The sequence below is a fragment of the Sorex fumeus genome, unplaced genomic scaffold, assembly GCF_029834395.1.
Source record: "Sorex fumeus unplaced genomic scaffold, SorFum_2.1 ptg000006l, whole genome shotgun sequence".
Lineage (NCBI taxonomy): Eukaryota > Metazoa > Chordata > Mammalia > Eulipotyphla > Soricidae > Sorex > Sorex fumeus.
The window spans coordinates 68,287,479-68,293,941 of record NW_026606063.1 but is presented as its reverse complement, the minus strand read 5'-3'; positions in this window follow the sequence as shown (position 1 = coordinate 68,293,941).

Sequence of the window (6,463 nt, the reverse complement as noted above, 5' to 3'; positions counted from 1 at the left end):
AGTGCTCAGAGAACATGACAGTCACTCTGAACATCACGTGGTCATCGGGATCAGCAGTTCAATGCCGGAAATCAAAGACACAAAGCTATTATGATGCTGCAGTGCTAGAACTATCAGGCCTTTATCTGCAGGTTCTCTGGGCCATGTGCACCTTATGCTCACATGTGGACCCCAGATCATGCCTCCTGATGGGCCAGTCTCCCTCAACAAACGCTGTATTATTTTGTGTGAGAAATTGTTCTTATTAGCAGAGAGGAATGCAATGAGTGAAAAGGATTGTACAAACATTTGGGATTTTGAGTCATATATGAGTGAAGAATGTCTAACATCCCAACCCATTCATCTCATCTCTCCATCCAGCACCTGGGAAACTATTTCATTACTCCCAAGTCAACATGATAGCAAAAACTTTCCTTCCTCATCTTGAAACTCTTGTTTCTTTTCCAGCTGTAATTCCTGACACAGACCTGAATATTCCTTGAGATTCTTGAACTCTCTTCCCAACTTTCATCCTCTTCCCAAGCAGGTTGAAATGTGTTCAGATGTGGTGAATGAGACAGTACAACTTGACAGAATTCTTATTGAATATCTCTGTCTCGTCACTGGTGTGTCCCTTGCTCACAAACCTCGTGTTGCTCCAAAGACAGAGCAGCTCTCAGACACCAGATGAAAGACTTAGTGTCTTGAGAAGATTGGGGTAATAACACTACAGAACAGTCAATGACCACCCCCTCACAGCATGTGGGATTCATAGACACTAAACAAACACCTCTATGGGATGCAGTATGCCACCTGGTTTGAGGCATTGAGTGTGGGGTAAACATAGCACTCACGAACAAGGAGAATTATAACCCTGGGCTGGGGCAGAGATCCATGCAATGTAAGTCAGCATCCGGGTTCCCAAGGGGGTCGTCCCACCACCCATCAACATCACTGTTCTTTCATTCTGGAGACTGTCACTAGAACTGCAAACCATGTTTTCCTTAAGTATCCTATGGTCGCACACCACTGTTCAGCACCTGACAGACCAAACCAGACCCCCATGAACCACTACCCCAGGCTGGGCCAGGTGGGAGTGATCACTGAAGGAAAAAACCACAGTAAACCCTCTGCACTGCTAGGTGTGACCCCAAACAGAGCAAAATATTATTGAAAACATTTATTTATTTTGGGGCCCCTCATGTCCTGTTCATAGGACCCAATGGTCACTGTGAACAATACTCAGCCATGTTGCTGAGAAATGCAGTTCTAGAACCATCTGGCTTGATGTATTTCTGATCAGAATAAAAGTAACAATGTCATCTTAAAGGCAAAGTCAAGCTCAGCAAAAAAGTTAAGCATGAAGCATGAGCAGTCAGAGTTCAGGGCATGAAAGGTAATAGGGTCCCCCTTTAAATGAGATGGGCCTGAGGCAGCCCTGCTCTGAGGGTCCAGGAGTGCGAAGCCTTAGCTCAGGCTCCCTCACAGGAACACACAGGCTGGGGGCTCACACCGCTGACATGGGATTCTCTAACTCTGGGGGACTGGATAGTAAGTCAAGTTCCCACAAAGTCACTTCCCCTGAGACCATCCTCCCGTCAGCCAGAACCCCTCTCTCCCCTTGTCTTACAGAATTTTCCTGAGTGGGTGCCTGGAGGGACAGAGGAGATTCCTTGGTGTCTTTATACTCTCTTGTTATCTTCCTTTCTGTGACTTCACTTTACAATGAGTAATGCTTTATCTTCCCTGTCTACAGTCATGATGAAAAAAATGTCACAATTGAAATTGGGGAGATGTGGAGAAGGGGTAACTCCACTAATGGTTACAGCAGACAGGTTACACTGGACTTCTGCTCACACTGCAAGAAATGAGAATTTGCATAAACCTCAGCCTCTGACAGCTACTTCCATACATTTCCCATCATTCCCACAGGACTCACTGTGCCTATTGACAATGGGACACTAGCTCAGTTACTGTCCCAGTGCTTTTAAGATCCAGACTACCTGCATGGTCATATATGGGGTCTGTCTCCCATCTAGTGGCTACTTTCTGACACAGCAGCAAAAACGATTTCAGATGCTTCTCCTAGTGATTCTAGAGAGAATTTTACATCAGTCTTTGAAACACATGCTGTAATATACCACACAAGGCCAATCTGTAGACACAAAGGAAAAAATGAATTCTCTTTATAATAAAATGCTCAGCTAACTGTGAAGTAACCATGAACAGGGGACCAAAAGGGATGTGTGTCACCAGGAGCTAAGTACCAGTTTCTTTCATCCTCACATGTCATGGATATAATTTCATAAACATCTTCAGGATGGAAGAGGAAGCTGTGGCTGAAATTTCAGGTGAGCAGTGGGGGTGTGGGGGGAGCAGAGGGCTCCTGACTCCTGAGGTAGACTTGTCAATCCAGCTCCATGCCTCCTTCCAGAACTGTTTAGACTCTGAGACACACAGCTGTTGCACCAGTGAGGAAGTCTGAGAAGCCATTAGCCTATGGATATTACTGGTGAGGTCTGTTCTCCTGGCTGCTTTAGAAACCAGTGTGACATTTCAATCATTAGTGCCCAATAGCACAGTTTAATTTGTTGGCTTCACAAATCTAACCGATGGCCTCAGATATAAAAAAAATCTTCTCCAGCTCATCTACTCATCTGCATTCTGATTCTAGATTATTTTCTGCAATGATTGATTTGAGCTTATGCATAAATGTTTGCAAAAATGACATTTGGTACTTTAAAACTAAATACTTCCCTGGGCAACTAAGTATCTTGTATTATATCATTTTATTTTTTTATGTAGGAGTACTGCTATTTATTCAGCCACTGATTAGCTGATTGAATTGGGCATGAACTCCACCTTACTTTTTTTCATAATTTTATGTTTTTATTTATTTTTCTTCTTATATTTATTTATTGAATCACTGTGGGAAAAGTTTCAAAGCTTTCAGGTCTAAGACTCAGTACTACAATGATCAAACACCTTTCCCTTCACCAGTACTCATTTTTCACCACCAAGAACCCCAATATTCCCCCCCATCCCACCCCTCCCAATGCCTGTGAGGCAGATGATTTCTACTTAAGTTTTCTCTACATTGACTACACTCATTATTTTGACAAAAGATGCACCAATATTGTTTAGAAATTCCCCCCAACAATCAGAATTGCTGAATAGGCATTGTGAAATACTTTGTTTTCTAGAGTTGGTTATGAGAATCATATAATGATTTTGGATTTCTGAAAAGAGCTAGATAATTACAAGATTAGTTTCTGTGTGTCTGGTGTTATGGCTGTGCTGGAGAGCCACTCTTGGGGGGCAAATCGTGACCTCGGTAGGGCGTGAAGGACGAGCTGCTACCAATCCCCTTCCCATGAGACTGCAGTTGCCCGGTGACCGCCGGCTCATACCTGGCCTTTCTATAAGCTCTGAGGCAGCGGCCACCTTGCTGCCAGGGGTTAAAAGGCGGAAGGGAGCAACATCCCTTCCCTCTGCGGAGGCATGGTACTGTAGTTTAGCATATGGTCCATTCATTTTTCTGCTGCAAGCTGCTGGGCTCTGGACTAAGTCCTTTTGCCTCTGGAGCCATGGCTGTGCTGGAGAGCCACTTATGGGGGACAACTCAAGACCTCAGTAGGGCTTGAAGGACGAGCCTGTACTGCCCCCCTTCCCATGAGAATGCAGTTGCCCCTTCATCACTGGGTCATACCTGGCTTTCCAATAAGCTCTGAGCTGGCGGCCACCTTGTATGTGGTCCAGATGCATTGCTGCCAAAAACCGCTGGGTTTCGAGATTTGTTTCTGAGTCTCTGGGATTATGGCCATTAATCAGATTGATCAGGAGCCAGAGAGGCGACTCAGGTGTAGGTGGCGACTCAGGGTCTTGTTGGGATGGGGAGAAAAGGGTAAGCTCCTCCCCCATCTGGTGAGGCCCCATGTGTCTCATCACTGCAGGCCCAAACCCGGCTGTCCGGTGGCCTCTGGAAGATGGGGGTCAACAGGCCGCCAGGGAGAACAGGCCAAGGAACAAAACCTATTCCCACCTGTAGTGGCCCAGCGCCATAACCTACTGCAGGAATAGGACGCATTTCTGCCAAAAGTCTTTGGGTTCCGAGATTCATTTCTGAGTCTCTGGGATCGTGGCCGTTAAGCAGTTTGATCTGGAACCAGAGAGGATATACCTCCAATTAAATAGCTGGGCCAGAGGTGGTTTGTGGGTGTGTCTCCCACATCCCTAACTTTTGGCCTTTAACTTTCTTGGCAAACTTTGTCCCAAGTTTTGGGGGTCTGGCCAAAGGTACAGCAGCAATTTTGGGGTATCTGAAAGTCTGACATTGTCATCAGGCTGCTGATGCACTCACCTCATAGGTACAGATTGACCTGCTGACGGCACCATACCCGCATGTTTTATATCATTTTAAAGTATTAATTTGGTCCAACTAAAATCTTTCCACTCTGTTACCTCAAAATAAAGGTGGGGTTTTAGGTGTAAAACCCAGCTACATTACAGGGACAAGAGATGATATAGATACTCCTGTTCCCTTCAGCCAACTGTGTGTTATACAGGTGTTAGTGTTGATGCTACATGTGGAAGACCTCTGGAAACTTCACGTGTTTCTGCTGCTGTTGGACACATATGGAGACTCTGTTGAGCCCTGATGGAAGCTGGATGTTGGGCCCACAGGCTGCACTGGAACCCAGACACAGAGACGGAACTACAGGGTGTCCCTGTGTTAATTGTATCCCCAAGGTCTAGCTGGTGCCATTGATGTGCTAGAGCAGGTAGGGCTGTGACACTGCATGGGCTGAGTCAAGGTCTCATCTCAGTGCCCAGGTCACAGGCACCTGCCCCTGAGCCCCCACATTCTCATTCTCAGCTGGAGCTAGAGCCCACTCAGAGCTCGTGTTCAGGGGACAGCAACCCCATGGCCCAGGGTCTTCCTGCTCACAGGCCAGGACCAGTTTGGCAAAGACTCTGCATGGTAGGTCTGGGTTCATAGGGATGGAAAAACAAAACATGTAATGAAGTTCGGGACTCCAGCCTTTTGAAAGGATGTAGCAATTTTATTCTTGGATGTCACCTTATATTAAATCTTCCCATTGAGGTAATTAAATTCAGAATAATTTTGTCAGAAACTTTGGTCTCTAAGCCTATTAGAGTTGAAAATTATATCAGTAACAAGGAATTTCCTTAGAGAACAATGATTTATTTCCCCCATTTACATTCACTGAGAATTTTTAGAGCCTGGGCCTTCAGGGAAACTCAGTCATTGTGACTTTGGATATTTTCCCTTCAGGACAAGAATGCCATATTTTGGCTTAATACACAATATTGAATTTTTATTCTTTTATATGATCTCTTACTTGCCTGTATTTCCTCCAAGCCTTCGTTGTATGCCACTTTCTCCTCCCGTTGTTCATCGATTTGCTCGAGAGGGCACCAGTCATGGTCTCCATTGTGAGACTTGTTGTTAGTGTGTTTGGCATATTGAATAAGTCATGGGTAGCTTGCCAGTCTTTGCTGTGTGGGCGAGATACTCTCAGTAGCTTGACAGGCTCTCCAAACAGGGTGGAGGAATCGAACCCGGGAGGGTCAGGTCGGCTTCGCGCAGGGCAAACGCTCTAATGCTGTGCTATCGCTCTAGCCCCTACGTTGTATGTAATGGGGTATAAGCTACATTTTACATTCAAGGGTATTGAGTATAAAATACCATTGTTCCTGCGGGTAGGGCATTCACCTTACAAGCGGCCAACATGGCTGACCCGAGTTCGATTCCTCCGCCCCTCTCAGAGAGCCCGGCAAGCTACCGAGAGTATTCGATATGCCAGACACAGTAACAACAAAGTCTCCAATGGAGACGTTACTGGGCCAGCTCGAGCAAATGGAAGATCAATGGGAGGGCCTTTACCTTTAGCTTTACCTCCTGTCATTAAAGTTGGGTTTTCTGCCAGTGACAATGCAGTCTCAAATGTCCCCAATTAGGGGAGTACATCTCTGGCCCTAACAAAACCTTGCAGGTGCCGACCCCTGGCAAGACGCAATTTCTCCGTCAGTCCACATCACAAGATTCTTATTGGTCACGTGAGAATGCTCCCAGTGAGAAACCATTGCTCTTTGACGTGGGAAAATTTTCATTATGATTTTAAAATATATATTGAAACAATTTTTTCTGGACCACCTAAAGTGATTGCTCTTCCATGCACTCTGTTTGATCTGTCACCAATTTTCTTGAAGGAAAATAATTTCTATAAGTAAAATCAGCAGACCTATTTCATGGCAGTGCTGCTGGCATGAGAGAGTGATAAATGGAGAGGAAAATGCTCGTTCTACTTGTGCCAGAGTTTCATCTGACATCACAACCTGGCTGCATCTGACACAGCCTCAGTAGTGGAGGCACCAGGAGGAGCAGCTGGGGCAGCCCAGCCTCACACAGCTGATCTCTGGGAGTTTATGTTCTGTCCTGTATCACTGTGGGAGGGATACT